Genomic DNA, 24,623 nt, shown 5'->3' with positions numbered 1-24,623 from the left:
AAGACGAGAGTTCTAGAAGCTAGTGAGTTTTAGGAAGACGAGAGTTCTAGAAGCTAGTGAGTTTTAGGAAGACGAGAGTTCTAGAAGCTAGTGAGTATTAGGAAGACGAGAGTTCTAGAAGCTAGTGACTTTTAGGATTCTATAGACAGAAAAAGGAGAAAAAAATAGTACGATTGTATATTATTATTTGGAAATACGTGTTTTTTCTTGTTTTTAATTGTTGACAGCCAGTAGACACCATGATTATATTGTAGAAGGTGAAGCATTGTAGTTGATTATAATGTGAAATGGAAGTTGTTTTCTGTTGATGGTGAGCAAACTTGTCCAACAAAATATAGGATATATTTGTTGTCTTAAGGGGGAAGGTGTTACAGGCTTTGGTTTTTCCATTTATGTTTTGAGGTTGGACATTAGCACGTGGGAAAGGGGGATACCAAGTCAGTTGTACAACTGAATACATTCAACTGAAATGTGTCTTGGGTGCACTGATTGGTGTCACCTCGTTAGTCAGTATGTGTTACACCTGTGCTGGCTTGTCCATCTCGTTAGTGGGAAGGTGTTTCACCTGAGCTGGTCCAGGTTCTATTTAAGAGTGTCTGGCCCAGTGCTCCAGTTGTCTTGATACATGTGGAGAGTCAACACCTTTAGTTGCTCCACCTTTTTGGTTTACTTCCTGTCTTTAAGTTTGGTGTGGGTTTTTCTTTTGTTTTCCTCTTCTTGGGCAGATTTAGTGGGTCTCATGGTGGGTGTCTTTTAGGTCCCAGTTGTTGTTACTAGTCAACTTCCAGTGGACACCCCCATAGTGTCTTTCAGAGCCCCTCCTAAAAAACAAGTTATATTTTGGGTTGGATATTGCATCATATTGTTGATATTTTAATCAATGGCATTTCCTTACAATGCTCATTAGTCTTTCAGTTGTTAGTCTTCTGTTTTTTATCCTCATATTTGTGTACTAAATGTTTATTTTCATAGTTTTTTCCTGTGAAGCCATTGTGTTGCATCCATGTCTGACATGTGCTGTATAAATAAAGCTTGATTTGATTTGAACACATTGTAAAACAAATTTACCCAATGACTGACCAATCAACAAACTATTGGTCCACCTTAGTATGAAAAACCGTATCAATCACTCTTTTCCAGCCTGCTGAAGGCGTGGTGGAGTGGTAAACACCACCCCCGGCTCTACCAGGGGCTTGAGGTGGTCTCCCACAGCTCTGCTTATGTCATGTTCTGTGGCCTTGCTTTTCCATTTCTTGACTGTCCCTGCAACACAGAAATAAACACATTTAGTCATATTATATAAAACACTCAAAGTAATGGATATGGAGCATCTAGGGCCTCAGTTACACCTGGCACCTAAATGTGACTTCTGATCACTCCAAGCTGCATTAGGTTCAGATCTACCAGGATGGGCATTTGACATAGTCTGGATGCAGTCCGGCCATTGAATATGCATAAGCAATGTAAAGATATGCTGGGAAAAGTACATTTTACACAAATGACCTTCATAAATCAAATGTTGTTGGTCACATACAGGTGTTCAGCAGATGTTATTGCGGGTGTAGCGAAATGCTTGTCCACAACAAATACCTAATACACACAAATCTAAGTAAAGGAATGGAATTAGGAATATATAAATATATGGATAAACAATGTCAGAGCAGCATAGACTGAGATACAGTTTATACATAGAGATGAGAAATGATATGTAAACATTATTAAAGGGACTCGTGTTCCATTTATTAAAGTGGCCAATGATGTCAAGTCTATATGTAGGCTGCAGCCTCTCTGTGCTATTTAACAGTCTGATGGCCTTGAGATAGAAGCTGTTTTTCAGTCTTTCGGTCTCAGCTTTGATGCACCTGTACTGATATCGCCTTCTGAATGATAGCGGGTGAACAGGCAGTGGCTCAGGTGGCTCGGGTAATAACAAAAAACATGTATGTATGCCTAAGGGGAAATTCACTTTCATACAGCTTAAAGGGGTGAGAAATTACACCGATATCAGTGGACAATTTGCACTAATGTAAATAAATATAGATGATGGAACATATTCCCTTTTGCTGATGTGATGAACCGCTAAGGGGACATAAATATTTACCATCTAAACCATGTGTGACCTCTCACCTCTCTGGCTGTAGAAGTGTTCTGCCTAACCAGTCCCTCAACAGCTCTCTGACTGAGCTCCACCCTCACTGGGTCTTCAGAGGAGAGGAAGGCTGAGGAGGGATGGAAGGATGAATGGATCAGTCACTCAATAAAGTGTAGAGCTGCTGTCTATGCTGTCTGACAAAATCACAATTTTAGTAGTTCGTTAAAGTAAATAACGCTTTATGACTGCTGAATACCAACTATTAAATCACTTAGGGTTTAGGGTAGGGATGTCCCAAGGATCCCAGATAGCATTGACCATTGTGCATTCTTCTGTCTCTTTTACATAGCAGGTGATGGGTTCTGACTTCTGAACTTGAAAATATTAAATATCCTTATTATGTGAAATTGAATGAAACAATGTATGTTGATGCTGATATGATGTACAATATTCCATGATGTTTCTATATGATAACAATAGAGTAATATATTTAATATGTCATATACTATTTTTTAACAGTTTCACTAATTAATTTTAATTAACTTAATCATTATGATTCAACATCAGTTCACCTTCTCTCCTCATACTGTATTGGAGCAGCAGCAGCTGACTGCCCAGTTCAACATCAGTTCACCGTCTCACCTCATACTGTATTGGAGCAGCAGCAGCTGACTGCCCGGTTCAACATCAGTTCACCGTCTCACCTCATACTGTATTGGAGCAGCAGCAGCTGACTGCCCAGTTCAACATCAGTTCACCGTCTCACCTCATACTGTATTGGAGCAGCAGCAGCTGACTGCCCAGTTCAACATCAGTTCACCGTCTCACCTCATACTGTATTGGAGCAGCAGCAGCTGACTGCCCAGTTCAACATCAGTTCACCGTCTCACCTCATACTGTATTGGAGCAGCAGCAGCTGACTGCCCAGTTCAACATCAGTTCACCGTCTCACCTCATACTGTATTGGAGCAGCAGCAGCTGACTGCCCAGTTCAACATCAGTTCACCGTCTCACCTCATACTGTATTGGAGCAGCAGCAGCTGACTGCCCAGTTCAACATCAGTTCACCGTCTCACCTCATACTGTATTGGAGCAGCAGCAGCTGACTGCCCGGTTCAACATCAGTTCACCGTCTCATCTCATACTGTATTGGAGCAGCAGCAGCTGACTGCCCAGTTCAACATCAGTTCACCGTCTCACCTCATACTGTATTGGAGCAGCAGCAGCTGACTTGATCGTTGATACTAATCATCATGTTTGAATCTGAGAGTAAATAGAGCCGACTACACTCTAAAAATGACGGGTTCAACTGGAGTTGTTCTCAGATCCCCTAAGAACCGTAGGGTTCTTGGTCAATGAAAAACAGCCACAAAAGGTTCTTCAAAGAACTTGTTAGAAGGTGGGTTCATCGAGGAACCTCCATTGTTGCTGGACTGTGTTTTAGTACTATATCTCTTTACACAATGATGAAAATAATCATGGCCTCTAAACCTTCAAGCTGCATACTGGACCCTATTCCAACTAAACTACTGAAAGAGCTGCTTTCTGTGCTTGGCCCTCCTATGTTGAACATAATAAACGGCTCTCTATCCACCGGATGTGTACCAAACTCACTAAAAGTGGCAGTAATAAAGCCTCTCTTGAAAAAGCCAAATCTTGACCCAGAAATTATAAAAAACTATCGGCCTATATCGAATCTTCCATTCCTCTCAAAAATTTTAGAAAAAGCTGTTGCGCAGCAACTCACTGCCTTCCTGAAGACAAACAATGTATATGAAACGCTTCAGTCTGGTTTTAGACCCCATCATAGCACTGAGACTGCACTTGTGAAGGTGGTAAATGACATTTTAATTAGATCTTAGTGCTGCTTTTGATACCATCGATCACCACATTCTTTTGGAGAGATTGGAAACCCAAAATGGTCTACATGGACAAGTTCTGGCCTGGTTTAGGTCTTATCTGTCGGAAAGATATCAATTTGTCTCTGTGAATGGTTTGTCCTCTGACAAATCAACTGTAAATTTCGGTGTTCCTCAAGGTTCTGTTTTAGGACCACTATTGTTTTCACTATATATTTTACCTCTTGGGGATGTCATTCAAAAACATAATGTTAAATTTCACTGCTATGCGGATGACACACAGCTGTACATTTCAATGAAACATGGTGAAGCCCCAAAATTGCCCTCGCTAAAAGCCTGTGTCTCAGACATAAGGAAGTGGATGGCTGCAAACTTTCTACTCTTAAACTCGGACAAAACAGAGATGCTGTTCTAGGTCCCAAGAAACAAAGAGATCTTCTGTTGAATCTGACAATTAATCTGGATGGTTGTACAGTCGTCTCAAATAAAACTGTGAAGGACCTCGGCGTTACTCTGGACCCTGATCTCTCTTTTGAAGAACATATCAAGACTGTTTCAAGGACAGCTTTTTTCCATCTACGTAACATTGCAAAAATCAGAAACTTTCTGTCCAAAAATGACGCAGAAAAATTAATCCATGCCTTTGTTACTTCTAGGTTGGACTACTGCAATGCTCTACTTTCCGGCTACCCGGATAAAGCACTAAATAAACTTCAGTTAGTGCTAAATACGGCTGCTAGAATCCTGACTAGAACCCAAAAAATTGATCATATTACTCCAGTGCTAGCCTCCCTACACTGGCTTCCTGTTAAGGCAAGGGCTGATTTCAAGGTTTTACTGCTAACCTACAAAGCATTACATGGGCTTGCTCCTACCTATCTTTCCGATTTGGTCCTGCCGTACATACCTACACGTACGCTACGGCCTCCTAATTGTTCCTAGAATTTCTAAGCAAACAGCTGGAGGCAGGGCTTTCTCCTGTAGAGCTCCATTTTTATGGAATAGTCTGCCTATCCATGTGAGACGCAGACTCAGTCTCAACTTTTAAGTCTTTACTGAAGACACATCTCTTCAGTAGGTCCTATGATTAAGTGTAGTCTGGCCCAGGGGTGTGAAGGTGAACGGAAAGGCTGGAGCAACGAACCGCCCTTGCTGTCTCAGCCTGGCCGGTTTCCCCTCTTTCCACTGGGATTCTCTGCCTCTACCCCTATTACGGGGGCTGAGTCACTGGCTTACTGGTGTTCTTCCATGCCGTCCCTGGGAGGGGTGCGTCACTTGAGTGGGTTGAGTCACTGACGTGGTCTTCCTGTCTGGGTTGGCGCCCCCCTTTGGGCTGTGCCGTGGCGGAGATCTTTGTGGGCTATACTCGGCCTTGTCCCGGGATGGTATGTTGGTGGTTGGAGATATCACTCCAGTGGTGTGGAGGCTGTGCTTTGGCAAAGTGGGTGGGGTTATATCCTGCCTGTTTGGCCCTGTCTGGGGGTGTCATCGGATGGGGCCACAGTGTCTTCTGACCCCTCCTGTCTCAGCCTCCAGTATTTATGCTGCAGTAGTTTATGTGTCGGGGTGCTAGGGTCAGTGTGTCACATCTGGAGTATTTCTCTTGTCTTTTCTGGTGTCCTGTGTGAATTTAAGTATGCTCTGTCTAATTCTCTCTTTCGCTTTCTTTCTTTCTTTCTTTCTCTCTCTTGGAGGACCTGAGCCCTAGGACCATGCCTCAGGACTACCTGGCTTGATGACTCCTTGCTGTCCCCAGTTTACCTGGCCGTGCTGCTGCTCCAGTTCCAACTGTTCTGCCTGCAGCTATGGAACCCTGACCTGTTCACCGGACATACTACCTGTCCCAGACCTGTTGTCCCAGACCTGCTGGAACGCTGACCTATTCACCGGACGTGCTACCTGTCACAGACCTGCTGTTTTCAACTCTCTAGAGACAGCAGAAGCTGTAGAGATACTCTCAAAGATCGGCTATGAAAAAGCCAACTGACACTTACTCTTGTGTTACTGACTTGTTGCTCCCTCGACAACTACTATGATTATTATTATTTGACAATGCTGGTCATTTATGAACATTTGAACATCTAGGCCATGTGCTGTTATAATCTCCACCCAGCACAGCCAGAAGAGGACTGGCCACCCCTCATAGCCTGGTTCCTCTCTAGGTTTCTTCCTAGGTTTTGGCATTTCTAGGGAGTTTTTCCTAGCCACCGTGCTTCTACACCTGCATTGCTTGCTGTTTGGGGTTTTAGGCTGGGTTTCTGTACAGCACTTTGAGATATCAGCTGATGTAAGAAGGGCTTTATAAATACATTTGATTTGATTTGACTTCTTCCGGGAACGTCGCAATTACAACTGAAAACGATGGTGACAAGTTTGGATGCGACAACAGTTAAAAAGGTTAAGTTGTGTTGATGTTTGGCTCTGAATATGTCTCGAAATAATGTATTATAATAATATAACATACTAATAATGAATAACAAAGACAATGATGGTTTTCTGTGAATATCTTCCATAACGTTACTATAGTTAATTATCGTAAATATTAGAAAGCCGGGTTTAACCGTTGGCGTTGTATGAGCTACAGTACAGTACCGTTAGCTAGCTAGCTAACGTTATGTCCTAACTAGGCACAACTAGGTTTGGATTATTTCCTCAACTATATTCTTTCCCATATATTCTATATCGTTTCCATAAAGCCAACATGGCTTTACACTCTCATTAATGTAAGTTTCCAATCTAGAGCAGTTCTCACTTTTGTGATAATAAACTAGCTAACTTAACTAACTAACTAACTAACTAACTAACTAACTAACTAACTAACTAAGGACAGTGACCTGTCCAGACGAGATGTTACAACGAACTGAATCGTCAATGGAGGTCTTCCTCTTTATATAGCCTGCTACAGCATGCAATACTATTAACTCACAAGGGGGCATAACGTTACATGGACAATACTATCCCATTCTGGAAACGTTACATGTACAATACTATCCCATTTTGGAAACGTTACATGTACAATACTATGCCATTTTGGAAACGTTACATGTACAATACTATCCCATTTTGGAAACGTTACATGTCCGCCCCCTTGTGGAGGGAAATTAATATCTTAGATGGTAGCTGTAGATGGGATTCAAATGCATAATGGTATTAATACAGTGTCTAGACTACCTCTCTTGTATAAATGCCCTTCAGAATCCAAACACAGTATTGCCACGCAGCAAAATGTTGCGTATAATCTTTCAAGTCAGCCTGATAAAATATTGAACAATTTGTGTACAAAGATATCTTGAAATGTGATATTAGGGCTGTATGGCAGTACTGTTACTGTATGGCAGTACTGTATTGGCTAGTGCTTTCTCCAATATGTTCTTCTATTTTACATTACATTGTATGTTGATGCCATTAATCTTTCAATATTTATTTAATATATGTATATATATATATACATTACGTTTTAATGCTTGTAAGACTGTTCTTTGACACATTTTCTCTTCCTTTGAAATTGTTATAGGACAGAACATGGACACAATGCAATTGGGATCAAGAAGAAGGTACAGATATGTTGTAGGACAGCTGCATTTGAAGTGTACATTTAACCTACATAGCAGTCAATACAAACTGACATCTATTAGCGTACAAATGTGTGCAAATGATCTTTTCAGAAATGAATCAAGTCCATGGAATGGATATAGACAAAAATATAATTCAAGGACTATCAGAGGTAGAGAGGCGAGGCAGGGGTGAGGACATCATCCTGCTATTTTGACAGTCCCTGAAGGACAATACAGAAGAGGTATCTGCTCTTATTCCTTCCCTTTCTCTAATGTATTTTGTAATAAAATTATCAAGTGTAGTAAGATCATTGCTTTACTTTACTAGGACTAGAGACCACAGCAGCGATTCTGCTCTTGCCCTACCTCTTCAATGAGGACCCGAGTGGCCTTTATGTCCGTGACAAGGTATGTCTATGCACCAATCATCTGTTTCTTCATAAACATAGGTGTTCATGCTGATATAAAACTACAGCTGAACATTTGTTATGTTCTTTGTTAATTGTTTGTGTATTAATCTTTTCTTACTTTTGTTGACACAGATTTCACCGCTCTTCACTCCTTTACTGCACATCGGTGGAAATCCATTTCACCATGAGAGTGAAATCCCGCTGGCCTTTGATGGGGAGAACATCCAGGCCCTCGAGGACGTCCCCATGGGACTTGGAGCTCTGCTACGGCTGGATTTTTATTTTCCCTTAAATTTCCCCAAAATGTCAGTAAAACACTTATGTTGTTAAGTTACTGTGTTCTGGGGATAAGATAAGTTGGGCTGAAGTTACCAGGGCCGGTCATAAAGATGGAAAACTTCCTAACATAACTAAGTGGATATGATATACACACTAAAGTTGAAAAATGTGTATTTAGCATCAAGTCTACAATGTTGTTAGTTGACCTGTGAATCATTTTTAATGTTGTTTTTATTGTACATCATTATTATTGTTGCAATATTGTAATTTGTTTTGTTTGGTAAATTGTTTTGTAAATATTAATTCATATTTGTGGTGGCACTAAATAAACAATGAATTATTTAAATCAATACTGTCAATATTGTTATTATTAATATTAAAATGTGTTTTTATAATGGAGGGAGGGTGGACAGGGAGTTTAAAAAATTAACCCCAAAAGGTTATTTGAGGAACCATGATAAGGGGTTCTTCAAAGAACTTAGAGGTTCCCACAAAAGGTTCTTCAAATAACTTTTAGGGGTTCCCCCACAGTTCCAATTTGAAGAACCCCTACAGGATACTCCAGGAACCTTTACTTTTTAGAGTGTATATTGATAAAAGTCACCTGGTCCGAGAGACATTTACATAGTTATACATGTATAAACCAATTTGGGGTGAAATAGCGGCCACAACAGACAGACCTGATATCGACCATAATTCGACGTCCATGGACGTCACGTGCTGAGTGGGTATGACCAAAGTTATTCTATTTAGCTACACTTTGTAGTACATTTTAACACTATAATAAATGTTTCTGATGCCACATCGCCCGTTTTCAAAGGGAGTCGTTGGTTTTTAGGGGCAGTCGCTTTTTAGCTTTTTGTCTGAAAGTATTTTCTCAACTGCGATACCAACTCCACTCTATAAGGAATGTGAAATGATTTATACTTGTACTTTTAATACTTAAGTATATTTTAACAATTACATTTACTTTTGATATTTAAAACCAAATACTTTTAGACTTTTACTTTCCCTTTTACTTGAGTAATTTTCTATTAAAGGTATTTTTACTTTTACTCAAGGATGACAATTCAGTACTTTTTTCCACCACTGCACATAACTGAGATTTATAGCTGGTAAGATCCCTGGGTGGACCAATTCAAAACTGTGGGGATATAGAAAATCTGATTACAGCTATTATTATAAATTAAACTGAGCCTTACACTGTGCATTCCATCTCAATTATATGAGGATTAAGAACGACTAAGACCTGAAATCAAAATGCTGAACAAAAGAAAAAAAGCATTTTGTTTGATGGCATACAGATTTATCTTTTAAGTTTCGGGAGGTACAAGATCTGTACCCTTGTTAAACGTCTTTGGTTGTAACTAAAGTGGAGATGACAGGCGGAAATGTCCCCTGTGTGCCCATAGCAATGCCTGAGGCTGTGGGGGACACTGTCACAACAACTACACAACTGATCCTCACAGCAAGACATGACTTCATCCGCACAATCTTTTAGTTTTACAACAAAACAAATCTCACAAACCAATGCAAATGACAAAAGAGAAGCAGTATAACAATAGACTAACAAATGCCCTTGATACAAATTAAAATGGATATAGAGGTGTCTGTGCAAAGTAAAATGCCTAAGTGGTAGGCAGAAGTGTGTGGTGAACGTTTGAGGAGCAGTGGTAGCTAGCTGGGTAAGGAGGGCTGACTGACCACGGGGCTTATGAAGCTTGTGTTTGTCATGCATGCAGTGGATGTGTGTTTGTTTGTGTGAGGAGAGCCGTGGCGATCTCCTTGGGTGAGAGGCGAGGCGTAGGGAAGGCTGTTGGATTAGGGGCTAGGTCAGGGCTCCCACCCTGGAGCAGGAATAATGGACTGGCCATCTCTACTCGATGTCCCCCCAAGCCAGGGCTGTCTTTACTGTCATGGCCTAGCTGTACTAGAACACAGCAGTGACTCCATCTCTCTCACACTCCCTCGCCTCCTTATCTCTTTTCTACCCTTCTCCAAAGTCCACTCAATCTATGACGACTCCCCCATACTGCATATCTCTTCCCAGCCTTCTCTTTCCACACCTTCTCTCATCTACCTCTAACTTTCTCTATGAATCCATTTTATTTTGCTGTTACAGGATGTGTGAAGAGCACTGTGAAAGGCGCTTTATTCCTGAATCCAGCTATCCGTAGATCTATAGGTGACTCCTCGCTTGCTCTGTTGATCTTTGTTGTGTTTGTTAACCATGTACAGTAGTCTCATCGTTCTACTCCCTGTCAATATACTGTGGTCTCAATCACACTCATCTAATGAACAGGCACCCCACCCAGAGCACGTCACTCCATCAACTGTCCTGTTGTCTGCAGCTAGGGAGAGCCAGCAGCACAGGACTTAGTGAACAAAGCAACACATATTGTGAGTGTGACTGTATCTGTGTGTACGGTATGAGAAGAGCGATACAGAGACACAGAACGTCATTGTTCTCTACACTCAATCATAAAAGTTCACTTTCCAAAGCACATCTTTGTTTTTTGTTTTTTACCTGGAAGCCATATCAAATATATCTCAGATTATAAGTAAATGCATAGTAACAGCTCATTACCACAATTAAACTAAACAACACAGCCTCTGTCGACACGTCATCTGACTTCAGACAGAAGCTGTTGAATATTTTTTTACCGCAAACATAACATACGTTATAGCAAGCGTATGAAATATACATAACTCGGCATCTAGTAGATATTCAGTTTTCCCGATTATAAACAGATAGAAATGCCATGCACCACAAGTGATTCATTTCAATAAAAAGGCTTACTTCAAGTCTAGCAAACCAAACACTATAATTTCAGTACAACATGCAGTTGAACACATGTACAGTATATAAACTATCAAGAGAATCTCACCTGCATTGTCACTGCACTTGTTAAAAGTCCACCTTTAGTGCCTGCAATATTGTGGAGAAGTATATGGTCCAATGGTCATTGATGCCCTTTTCGGAGTAAATCCGGCTGATAGGAGAAATGTATAGTCCTTGTATCACGCTGCCTCCACAGAATTCGTACACCTACAGTAGACAGAGAAGCACTGCGTCACTGTACTGTCTTTCTTGCATTCTTTATTTACTTCACTCTCTGTGTTTCAGCCTTCACTATCTGTCTGTCTCTCTCTCACTCTCTCTCAACCTCTTTTGCTTTCTCTCTCTCTCTCTCTAGTAGTCTCTGAGTCTCTCTCACATGAGCACGCTTTCTCGCTCTTCCACAATTACAGCTGCAAGCTACAGTCCACACAGAGCAGCTTCTCTCTCCCAGTCTCTTTCCCCCACACTTTCCCTCCCCCTTCTGTCTCTCACCACTCCAAGCGACTTATATGCCCTATGTCTTGTGCGCTCTCTACACTCATAAAAAAGGTGCTATCTGTCCCCATAAGAGAACCATTTGACTAACCTTTTTTGGTTCCAAGTAGAACACTTTTGGTTCCTGATAGAAACTTTGAGGTTCCATGTAGAACCATTTCCACAGAGGGTTCTACATGGAACTAGTGCTGAGCGATAAGTGTTTTTTGAGCTCGATTCGGTTTTGGGTTCGATTATAAAAAAATAATTATGTTTTTTTATTTTGTTTACGATAATTTTTTTCAAAATTAAATGCATTATGAAATAATGACATTCAAATGATTTTAGAGCTTTTTAATTGAAATTCTAAAGCCAACAACAGTGAACATTCACATTCAATTATTTCTGTCAGGTCCACATTGGGTTGACATCAATAGAAAAATAGGAAATTGCTATGAAATAATACAATATTTCAGTTGTGTATATTACTTAGTTTTATTTGATGGCTTTATTATTTTTAATTCCTTAAAGTCATCATCTCATCTCTGCTCAGGCAGTAGCAGCTAGCCAGACAAAGTTATCTCTGCGCACCCTGTACTGTACTGTCTTTAGTCATCCTATTCAGCTAGGCAAGCCTGCCTAAGTATGTTGCAGAGCTGTCTGACAAAATTATTTGACTAGCTCTTCAAAGTAGATAACCAACCTGGACTGGGGGGTAGATGTAACTTAGTAAACGAAATCTGGGACACTTCAATTATACTGAACAAAAATATAAATGCAATGTGCAACAATTTCAAAGATTTTACTGAGTTACAGTTCATATAAGGAAATCAGTCAATTTAAATAAATTCATTAGACCCTAATCTATGGATTTCACATGACTGGGAACACAGATATGCATCTGTTGGTCACAGATACGTAAAACAATATTGGCCTCATTATGGGCCTCAGAATCTCGTCACGGTATTTATGTGCATTCAAATTGCCATTTTTTTGTTGTCTGTATTTTATGCCTACCCATACCATAACCCCACCGCCACCATGGGGCACTATGTTCACACGTTGACATCAGCAAACCTCTCGCCCACACAACGCCATACACGTGGTCTGCGGTTGAGAGGCCGGTTGGTCGTACTGCCAAATTCTTTAAAGCAACGTTGGAGGTGGCTTCTGGTAGAGAAATTAACATTAAATTATCTGGCAACAGCTTTGGTGGACATTCTTGCAGTCAGCATGCCAATTGCACGGTCCCTCAAAACTTGAGACATCTGTGGCATTGTGTTGTGTGACAAAACTGCACATTTTAGAGTGGCCCTTTATTGTCCCCCAGCACAAGGTGCACCTGTGTAATGATCATGCTGTTTATTCAGCTTCTTGATATGCCACACCTGTCAGGTGGATGGATTATCTTAGCAAAAGAGAAATGCTCACTAACAAGGATGTAAACAAAATGTGAGAGAAATAAGCTTTTTGTGCGTATGGAACATTTCTGGGATATTTTATTTCAGCTCATGAAACATGGGACCAACACTTTACATGTTGAGTTTATATTTTTGTTCAATGTAGTATGATGTTACGAATTACAATTCGTATGATATGTTGCTAATTGCAATTTGTTATGAATTGCAAATAATGCAATATGTTATGAATTTGCTAAACTTCAAATTTGTTGTGGCTAACGTTAGCTAGGTGGCTAACACTAACCTTAACTAGGTGGCTAACGTTAGCTAGGTGGCTAACACTAACCTTAACTAGGTGGCTAACGTTAGCTAGGTGGCTAACACTAACCTTAACTAGGTGGCTAACGTTAGCTAAGCTAGAGGATAGGGTTAGGGGTTATTGTTAGGGTTAAGGTTAGGGTTGAGGTTAGGAGTTTGGTTAAAGGGATAAGGTTAGGGGAAGGTTTAGCTAACATGCCAAGTAGTTGCAAAGTAGCTAAAAAGTAGTTGCTAATTAGCAAAAATGTTAAAGTTGTACATGATGAGATTCAAATACACAACCTTTGGGTTGCTAGACCCAACCACCCCGACCAACCACCCAACTTTTGTTTTTGCCATAATTAACCTTCTGTCTTATGTAACCATACCAAACATAACACATCATACTAATTTGGAGGTCCCGGATTTACATTTACTATGTTACGTCTAGTCTATGAGACCAGGCTGAGATAAGGCATACTTTCACAAACTGTCTCTATCCCTCTCTCATTGTTGTGTTGTGTACATCTCCTATGTGGTTTATGCGGTCTGTGTATCTAACCTAAAGTAGCAGGCGTAAAAGTTTCTCTCTGTCCGAGCTGGAAAGAACAGCCAGCTTGCAGAGGTGCAAAATGTACTCAATAGTCATAGTTGAGTAAAAGTAAAGATACCTTAATAGAAAATGACTCAAGTAGTAGTGGAAGTCACCCAGTAAAATACGACTTCAGTAATTAGATTTTTATTTTAATTTAACTAGGAAAGTCAGTTAAGAACAAATATTTATTATTTACAATGACGGCCTACCCTGGTCAAAACCGGACGACGCTGGGCCAATTGTGCGCCACCCTATGGGACTCTCAATCACGGCCGGATGTGATACAGCCTGGATTCAAACCAGGGACTGAAGTGACACCTCTTGCACTGAGATGCAGTGCCTTAGACCGCTGCGCCACTCAGGAATAAAAGTCTAAAAGTATTTGGTTTTAAATATACTTAAAATAAATGGAATTGCTAAAGTAAAAATAATTTCAAAATACTTATATTAAGCAAACCAGATGGCACAATGTTTTTGTGGATAGCAAGAAAGACATCTGCCTCACCTGCCCTGAATGACGGGTTGCCACTGGCTAGTACACATGATTCAATTATTTTGGATAAGATATTTGTATTTGTCAAAAGGGCAGTTGAGCATCGTGTCACCAGAATAAGACCCTCGATATTTATTGGAAAGGAGCACCAAGCTCATCACCGTGCACTTTCAACACTGTGAAATTCATCATAATATACTTAATCTGTTGCCTAAGAAACTGCATGGTTTCCTGAGTAGTAGTGGGAGGGCCACACTCAATATCATCGCGTGACAAGTTTACTTCGATATGATGGAAATGACATAAAGATTTGAGCATAAAGGCGTTTCCACCGCCATTTCTCGCATAATTAATTTTACAGACAAAAATATCCCACCATGTCGAACGAACAAATTAAAAACTGTTGATAAAAACGTGGTTAATGTAGTTAATTACGACATTTCTGCGCTGAACTAGGTTGAATATTTGGTTAATGAAAACTACAACTCCCTTCAGCCCAGTGTCCCACATAGTTCTTGACTTGATTTCTCTCGTGAATGATTTGATTTCTCTCTCGAGAAACGGCGCGTTGGGATCACAGAAATAACGAACTAAATGGAATTCAAGTCATTGAACCCACATCGGTCAATTAGTTGTTGAATAACCGGAGAAAAAAATACGAAATTTCGGTTAATCGCTCAGCACTTGCCCTCTCTCCAGTGCTTAATTTTAGCCGGATCCTACTGGAACAGGATCTGGCACCTCTCCGTCTTGGAACAGTTTCGTTTTGTCCGGATCCGGTACCTCTTCTGGCATGAAAAATAATTGTCACTTTTTGCAATGTAAAGATTCTAATAAACGTGATCAAAGTTCTTTGGAGTTGCCTCTTCTTTAATCCCCCCCCCCCCCCCCATCTCTCACTACAATGAGATTCACTTTCTATTATCTCTCTCTCCCGCTCTCTACTCCGATAGACATGAGCCTGCAACTCTCATCTCTCCAGCATTGCAATTCATAATGTCCTTATAGAGCCGCGCAAAGGGTTGAAATACATTTGACAAAGTTATGGTTACTGCTGTCTGTTGAGAAATACATTAAATAGGCCTAGGCTATTGATGGATTCAATGTCGTTTTCATTGATCTCAGATTCTCAGTTTGTCCGTGTCTAAATTGCCTGTCATTTCGATCATTTTGTGCTTTCAAGACAACTTGGAACTCGAAAAAAAATAAGCCGAATCATGATGTCAGTGATCGTCAGGTCGGAAAGTCGGAGCTCTAGAAGAGGCCAGAGTTCCCCAGGCTCATGTAATTCATAACAAATTATCGGAGTAGAGAGATAATAGAAAGTCGGAGCTCTAGAAGAGGCCAGAGTTCCCCATGTGGAATTTCAAATTGGATGACCATCAACAAAAAAAAATTCCAGTCTGAGCTCGTTATTTCCCCAATTTCGCAGTTGTCTTGAACGCACGGAAGTCTGAAGTCGTAGAATGCCCAGCTCCGAGTTCCCAGTTGTTTTGAACGCAGCATTAAAAAAAGATCGTGCCAAAATCTCCAATCGTAAAATGACGTAGAATTGCATTAAATGCGTTTATAAAAAGGCCAAACATTTTCTGGACCCTAGGCCACAAACCTTTTTTCCCCATGTGGGCAACTTCTGTAAATGCCTCTACTTACTGCTCTATGCCACTACGCAAATGTGATGATATGCATGCAATGCAGGTCACCCCCCTCTCGTGCTCACTTGTTCCGGCAACTCCTGATTTACAAATTAGGCACTGTCTAGCTCTTTTTTTCTCCCTCAGTCAGTCTTTTTCCAGTAACTCCACAGTCAACAACTCCACAGTCAACAACGTCTAGCCTAGGGGTGTCAAATTCGATTCACAAGTGTCTGCGGGTTTTTGGTTTTTCCTTTCAATAAAGACCTAGACAACCAGGTGAGGGGAGTTCCTAACTAATTAGTGACCTTAATTAATCTATCAAGTACAAGGGTGGAGGGATAACCTGCAGACTCTTGGCCCTCTGTGGAATGAGTTTGACACGTGACTAACCCTTACCTAGCTCTCTCTCTCTCTCTCTCTGTGGCTTGTATTCTTTCCCCTGGCTTCCTTGTTTGGGCACTCTCTCCCTCCCCTACTCGCTCTCTCCTCTTCCCCCTTTCTCTCCTTTCTCCCCCTCTCTACTCTGTTCCTCTCTCATTCTTCCACCCCTGGCAGTGCACTCTTAATCCCCCCGCCAGAGTCCATGCCCTTGTAGAGCAGAGAGCATACGCTGGCGACCGTCAGCCCAGCTCCAGTTGATGAGGTAGCAGCATATCGCTTAGGGGCCCTGGCATGGGTCACATCCTGCCACGGCCCTGCCGCAGCCTTCAGGGAGGCACCATCCTAGTCAACTCCCCCCTCCACTATCACTGCACTTCATGTGTAAGCACTGAGCATTCATGGCTGCTTCACCCAATCATAATAACTTATCACAATAAAATAACAACAGCTTGCAGTCAACGGTAGATCCACCTAGCCAGGTAAACACTTCTTTAATCACTAGATTGTAATACTGGGGTGGTGAACTATTAATGACTTACCACATAATTGTTAACAATATATAAATGAACGTCATATAAATGCACACACTCAATCTCATAGCAATATAACAAGGTCATTCTTCTTTCCGATTTGGATAATCTGGCAACGTCAAAGCATTCCCCCTAGCATGTCCATGTTTGTCTTGTCTTATAATGCATTTGTGTGGTATGGAGCCCACATACCTTCAAATCCAGAAGGCTAAATTAAAATGGCGTGCTGACTGTTAATGGAGTGGGACAAACATATGACTTCACTGTCTGTTGTAGCTTCAAGCTCATGTAATGAATAATACAACAGTCTCCACCTGTATCAGTGCAGTCAATGGGCCTGACAGTTGCTATTTATATGTATATTTTCAGCACAGTGTCTTCCCTCCACGATCACACTCAGTCAACTTGTCCTTGAATTACACAGACAAGATAGCAAAACAATACCCAGAGAAAAGACAGTTTATTATCCTCTTTTAAAACCTAATCAGCATGTAGTGACATAGCCTGATGCAAAATAGAAATTCCAGGAGAAAAACTCTCCATGTAACTAAATTATGCTCTGAATGAAAGTAAGCTCACCCATGCGGTTAATTTGACTAATTTTCTGAAATGACTTTTGTTTCTCATGAGGCGATGTAGCTAGCTAATGAGTTTGTCGGTCCACTCCAGCTGAATAATATGTATAGAGATCCTATTAAATAACTATTCTAGTATTCTAATTCATAATTCTATGGTCATATGACCCACAATGAGAGACAACTGGGGAATGCAGCTGATCGGTAGATTACTACGCTGACATCACAATGTCAGACCTGGGAAGCACTGCTCCCATTGCCTTCCCATGCCCTCCGCCCATTTTCTCGGTCAGTCACAGCACCCCACCCACCCTTTTCCCCACCCCCTCCCACTTAATGACCCCATACCTCATTATGATCTGCAAAGTCCCTTGGTGTCCTCTCACCATATTTATTTTTAATTGAACCTTTATTTAACTAGGTAAGTCAGTTGAGAGCAAATTCTTATTTACAATGACGGCCTACCAAAAGGCAAAAGGCCTCCTGCAGAGACGTGGGCCTGGGATTAAAAATAAAAAATAAAAACAATATAAATATAGGACAAAACACACATCAAAACAAGAGAGACAACACAACATATGGTCCCCCACAGCACACCCTATCTCTTTAAAGGTACAGCACTCTGGTAAGAATGTACTGTATTTTCAACCACATGGCTGTCAGGTAGAGTCATAGCATCTGTACTGAGAGTGGTGTTATTGATATTTTTGCTACGAGTGCTTTACTATGTAGATTCTCCTCTTGTCATTTGTGAATTATTCCATCCTGTCTCAGAAGCACTCTGATGTAGCCAATGGTAATGTGCAGTTTGAACCATAACAACGTTTTAGTAAAGGGATGAGGGATGGCACTGGAATCCTCATCTCTCCCAAGTGGACATTCTCTCTTTCTCCCCTGACCCATCTGTCTATCTCCTCATTTGAATTCCATGCTGTCACAGTTACCAGCCCTTTCAAGCTTAACATCCTTATCATTTATCGCCCTCCAGGTTCCCTTGGAGAGTTCATCAATGAGCTTGACGCCTTGATAAGTTCCTTTCCTGAGGATGGCTCACCTCTCACAGTTCTGGGTGACTTTAACCTCCCCACGTCTACCTTCGACTCATTCCTCTCTGCCTCCTTCTTTCCACTCCTCTCCTCTTTCGACCTCACCCTCTCACCTTCCCCCCCTACTCACAAGGCAGGCAATACGCTTGACCTCATCTTTACTAGATGCTGTTCTTCCACTAATCTCATTGCAACTCCCCTCCAAGTCTCCGACCACTACCTTGTATCCTTTTCCCTCTCGCTCTCATCCAACACTTCTCACTCTCCCCCTACTCGGATGGTATTGCGCCGTCCCAACCTTCGCTCTCTCTCTCCCGCTACTCTCTCCTCTTCCATCCTATCATCTCTTCCCTCTGCTCAAACCTTCTCCAACCTATCTCCTGATTCTGCCTCCTCAACCCTCCTCTCCTCCCTCTCTGCATCCTTTGATTTCCTCTGTCCCCTATCCTCCAGGCCGGCTCGGTCCTCCCCTCCTGCTCCGTGGCTCGACGACTCACTGCGAGCTCACAGAACAGGGCTCCGGGCAGCCGAGCGGAAATGGAGGAAAACTCGCCTCCCTGCGGACCTGGCATCCTTTCACTCCCTCCTCTCTACATTTTCCTCTTCTGTCTCTGCTGCTAAAGCCACTTTCTACCACTCTAAACTCCAAGCATCTGCCTCTAACCCTAGGAAGCTCTTTGCTACCTTCTCCTCCCTCCTTAATCCTCCTCCCCCCCCCCCCCCTCCTCCCTCTCTGCGGATGACTTCGTCAACCATTTTGGAAAGAAGGTTGACGACATCCGATCCTCGTTTGCTAAGTCAAACGACACTGCTGGTCCTGCTCACACTGCCCTACCCTGTGCTTTGACCTCTTTCTCCCCTCTCTCTCCAGATGAACTCTCGCGTCTTGTGACGGCCGGCCGCCCAACAACCTGCCCACTTGACCCTATCCCCTCCTCTCTTCTCCAGACCATTTCCGGAGACCTTCTCCCCTACCTCACCTCGCTCATCAACGCATCCTTGACCGCTGGCTACGTCCCTTCCGTCTTCAAGAGAGCGAGAGTTGCACCCCTTCTGAAAAAACCTACACTCGATCCCTCCGATGTCAACAACTACAGGCCAGTATCCCTTCTTTCCTTTCTCTCCAAAACTCTTGAACGCGCCGTGCTTGGCCAGCTCTCTTGCTATCTCTCTCAGAATGACCTTCTTGATCCTAATCAGTCAGGTTTCAAGACTGGGCATTCAACTGAGACTGCTCTTCTCTGTGTCACGGAGGCTCTCCGCACTGCTAAAGCTAACTCTCTCTCCTCTGCTCTCATCCTTCTAGACCTATCTGCTGCCTTTGATACTGTGAACCATCAGATCCTCCTCTCCACCCTCTCCGAGTTGGGCATCTCCGGCACCGCGCACGCTTGGATTGCGTCCTACCTGACAGGTCGCTCCTACCAGGTGGCGTGGCGAGAATCTGTCTCCGCACCACGTGCTCTCACCACTGGTGTCCCCCAGGGCTCTGTTCTTGGCCCACTCCTATTCTCGCTATACACCAAGTCACTTGGCTCTGTCATATCCTCACATGGTCTCTCATATCATTGCTATGCAGACGACACACAATTAATCTTCTCCTTTCCCCCTTCTGACAACCAGGTGGCGAATCGCATCTCTGCATGTCTGGCAGACATATCAGTGTGGATGACGGATCACCACCTCAAGCTGAACCTCGGCAAGACGGAGCTGCTCTTCCTCCCGGGGAAGGACTGCCCGTTCCATGATCTCGCCATCACGGTTGACAACTCCCTTGTGTCCTCCTCCCAGAGTGCTAAGAGCCTTGGCGTGACCCTGGACAACACCCTGTCGTTCTCCACCAACATCAAGGCGGTGACCCGATCCTGTAGGTTCATGCTCTACAACATTCGCAGAGTACGACCCTGCCTCACACAGGAAGCGGCGCAGGTCCTAATCCAGGCACTTGTCATCTCCCGTCTGGATTACTGCAACTCGCTGTTGGCTGGGCTCCCTGCCTGTGCCATTAAACCCCTACAACTCATCCAGAACGCCGCAGCCCGTCTGGTGTTCAACCTTCCCAAGTTCTCTCACGACACCCCGCTCCTCCGCTCTCTCCACTGGCTTCCAGTCGAAGCTCGCATCCGCTACAAGACCATGGTGCTTGCCTACGGAGCTGTGAGGGGAACGGCACCTCCGTACCTTCAGGCTCTGATCAGGCCCTACACCCAAACAAGGGCACTCCGTTCATCCACCTCTGGCCTGCTCGCCTCCCTACCTCTGAGGAAGCACAGTTCCCGCTCAGCCCAGTCAAAACTGTTCGCTGCTCTGGCACCCCAATGGTGGAACAAGCTCCCTCACGACGCCAGGACAGCGGAGTCAATCACCACCTTCCGGAGACACCTGAAACCCCACCTCTTTAAGGAATACCTAGGATAGGATAAAGTAATCCTTCTAACCCCCCCCCCCCCCCCTTAAAAGATTTAGATGCACTATTGTAAAGTGGTTGTTCCACTGGATATCATAAGGTGAATGCACCAATTTGTAAGTCGCTCTGGATAAGAGCGTCTGCTAAATGACTTAAATGTAATGTAAATGTATCAGTATAAATAGTGTTAACCCAGTATCAGTATCAATAGTGTTAACCCAGTATCAGTATAAATAGGGTTAACCCAGTATCAGTATCAATAGGGTTAACCCAGTATCAGTATAAATAGTGTTAACCCAGTATCAGTATCAATAGGGTTAACCCAGTATCAGTATCAATAGTGTTAACCCAGTATCAGTATCAATAGGGTTAACCCAGTATCAGTATCAATAGGGTTAACCCAGTATCAGTATCAATAGGGTTAACCCAGTATCAGTATCAATAGGGTTAACCCAGTATCAGTATCAATAGGGTTAACCCAGTATCAGTATCAATAGGGTTAACCCAGTATCAGTATCAATAGTGTTAACCCAGTATCAGTATCAATAGGGTTAACCCAGTATCAGTATCAATAGGGTTAACCCAGTATCAGTATCAATAGTGTTAACCCAGTATCATTATAAATAGGGTTAACCCAGTATCAGTATCAATAGTGTTAACCCAGTATCAGTATCAATAGTGTTAACCCAGTATCAATAGTGTTAACCCAGTATCAGTATCAATAGTGTTAACCCAGTATCAGTATCAATAGGGTTAACCCAGTATCAGTATCAATAGGGTTAACCCAGTGTCAGTATTAATAGTGTTACCCCAGTATCAGTATTAATAGTGTTAACCCAGTATCAGTATTAATAGTGTTAACCCAGTATCAGTATCAATAGGGTTAACCCAGTATCAGTATCAATAGGGTTAACCCAGTATCAGTATCAATAGGGTTAACCCAGTATCAGTATCAATAGGGTTAACCCAGTATCAGTATCAATAGGGTTAACCCAGTATCAGTATCAATAGGGTTAACCCAGTATCAGTATCAATAGGGTTAACCCAGTATCAGTGCTAATTAGTCCCGTGCTTCGACTACTCAGACCCCTAACACATCCGGTCCATTCTGATGACCTCACAGACACCATACCACTTCTGACACCAATGTAGCAAACAGCTGGGCAGGGAAGTGAACCCAGGTCGCACATGTAAAAGGTCAACAACCTACGCATCGCGCCATTGGCACCAATTGGGTCACTTGGTTGGAATTGTGAAGTGGCTCATATAGCGAGGATCACTGCACTATAGTGGAACTATGATACAATTACATTATCATATGAAATGTAGAGGTTCACTACATTATAGAGGAACTATGATACAATTACATTATCATATGAAATGTAGAGTATCACTACATTAAAGTGGAACTATGATACAATTACATTATCATATGAAATGTTAAATGTAGAACTATAATATATGAATATTGATATATTGAATTTGACTTGACCACGTCCAGTCTGCTCCATTTATATGATTAAACTGACAACAACCTGTCTCAGTAGTAGTAGACTGTTAGGAGTGTTTTACTGTCATTCACTATACTAACATTACACCAACCTGTCTCAGTAGTAGTAGACTGTTAGGAGTGTTTTACTGTCATTCACTATACTAACATTACACCAACCTGTCTCAGTAGTAGTAGACTGTTAGGAGTGTTTTACTGTCATTCACTATACTAACATTACACCAACCTGTCTCAGTAGTAGTAGACTGTTAGGAGTGTTTTACTGTCATTCACTATACTAACATTACACCAACCTGTCTCAGTAGTAGTAGACTGTTAGGAGTGTTTTACTGTCATTCACTATACTAACATTACACCAACCTGTCTCAGTAGTAGTAGACTGTTAGGAGTGTTTTACTGTCATTCACTATACTAACATTACACCAACCTGTCTCAGTAGTAGTAGACTGTTAGGAGTGTTTTACTGTCATTCACTATACTAACATTACACCAACCTGTCTCAGTAGTAGTAGACCGTTAGGAGTGTTTTACTGTCATTCACTATACTAACATTACATTTAATTTATCTACACACTTTACAATAATCCCTGGCAGGATTCTCACCTTGAAACTTCATTGTGATTTTTTTCTGTTCTGTTGTGTATATTCTGATGGGTGAGGCCTGAGCTGGAATGTGAAGCTAACTGAAGCTGGCTAGCTTTAGAAAACCAGTATATCAAGCCTGTATCATAGTATACCCCTCAGGCTACGTTCAGGTTTCAGCAAGAGGCAGGTATCAACATGCCGAGTCGTAGGCGACAACCTGGGTTGTATTCATTAGTTTACTCCACAGCCAACAGTTTTAAGATGTTAAATAAAACATAAACCGTTTACTCTAAACGCTGTACAATGTGACCTAAACGGTTTCTGTTGCCGAAACGTTTTGCTACGGTGGGCACTAATGAATACACACAAACTGTTTTGAGGAAGTGTAAGTTGTTGTTAGTCTCTCGAACAATATTTATTTGTCTCTCTTTCACACAACATACCTTCCTGAGTGAAAAGAGTTAACTGTAGATTATAAAGAGAAAATGTTTGTTTGTTGCTTGTTGTGTTTTAAGCCTGTTTTGAGAAGACAAGTCTATAGACCTATGATACAGTACACTCTTAGAATAAAGGGTTCCAAACGGGTCCTCCGGCCGTCCCCATAGGAGAACGCTTTTGGGTTCCAGGTAGAACCCTTCTGGCTTCCATGTAAAACCCTCTGTGGAAAGGGTTCTTCACGGAACCCAGAAGGGTTCTACCTAGTACCAAAAAGGGTTCTACAAAGGGTTCTCCTATGGGGACAGCCAAAGAACCCTTTTAGATTGTAGATAGTGTAGGAGCGATCACCCTGGGGCACACAGATGGGCACAGAACGAATTCACCCCACGCATCTAATTTATATCCAAAACATTTTAAGGAGAGAAGGACTATTATCACACTGTCCACCAAAAATATAATTAACTATATGAATACACATAACAATATCATCAACTATATTAATACACATAACAATATCATCAACTATATTAATACACACAACAATATCACCAACTATATTAATACACATAACAATATCATCAACTATATTAATACACATAACAATATCATCAACTATATTAATACACACAACAATACCATCAACTATATTAATACACATAACAATATCATCAACTATATTAATACACATAACAATATCACCAACTATATTAATACACACAACAATACCATCAACTATATTAATACACATAACAATATCATCAACTATATTAATACACATAACAATATCATCAACTATATTAATACACACAACAATATCATCAACTATATTAATACACACAACAATATCATCAACTATATTAATTCACATGACAATCGTCGTCTTACCTTTTATCTCTCAATAGAAACAGAGTCTGAATGATCATTCGGTCGTCGAAAGTTACTTTCGTTTGCTCTGCTCATTTACATATCAGGTTCTACCTGTTCTCTCTCCGAGTCCCTCTCTCTTTACAGCTCTTACAATGTGCCTTGGCAAACATTCTACAACTGTCTGGAAGTCTATTGGAGGGATGTGACACCATTCTTCCACAAGAAATTACATCATTTGGTGTTTAATTGATGGTAAGTTTTCAATTGTGTTGAGACTCTGACCTGTCCAATGAGCCACATTGATTAAAGAATCCTACAGTACTTAAACACCCTCTCACTCACACACACACAC

At 41.8% G+C, this 24,623-nt stretch overlaps 1 long non-coding RNA gene across 1 annotated transcript; it reads right to left on the bottom strand.

Annotated features, from left to right (window-relative positions):
• On the bottom strand, window positions 1-24,370 carry LOC123733271 (uncharacterized). Its single transcript, XR_006763712.2, has 4 exons — window positions 24,290-24,370; window positions 11,083-11,243; window positions 2,128-2,219; window positions 1-1,263 (listed from the first exon to the last, which is right to left on the bottom strand). It is a non-coding gene; the product is annotated as an uncharacterized LOC123733271 (long non-coding RNA).
• Between the last annotated feature and the right edge of the window lie 253 nt (window positions 24,371-24,623).

The sequence above is a fragment of the Salmo salar genome, unplaced genomic scaffold (assembly GCF_965601325.2).
Source record: "Salmo salar unplaced genomic scaffold, fSalSal1 ptg000647l, whole genome shotgun sequence".
NCBI lineage: Eukaryota > Metazoa > Chordata > Actinopteri > Salmoniformes > Salmonidae > Salmo > Salmo salar.
The sequence above is the reverse complement of the archived record's forward strand: the minus strand, read 5'-3'. Positions and strand labels throughout refer to the sequence as shown.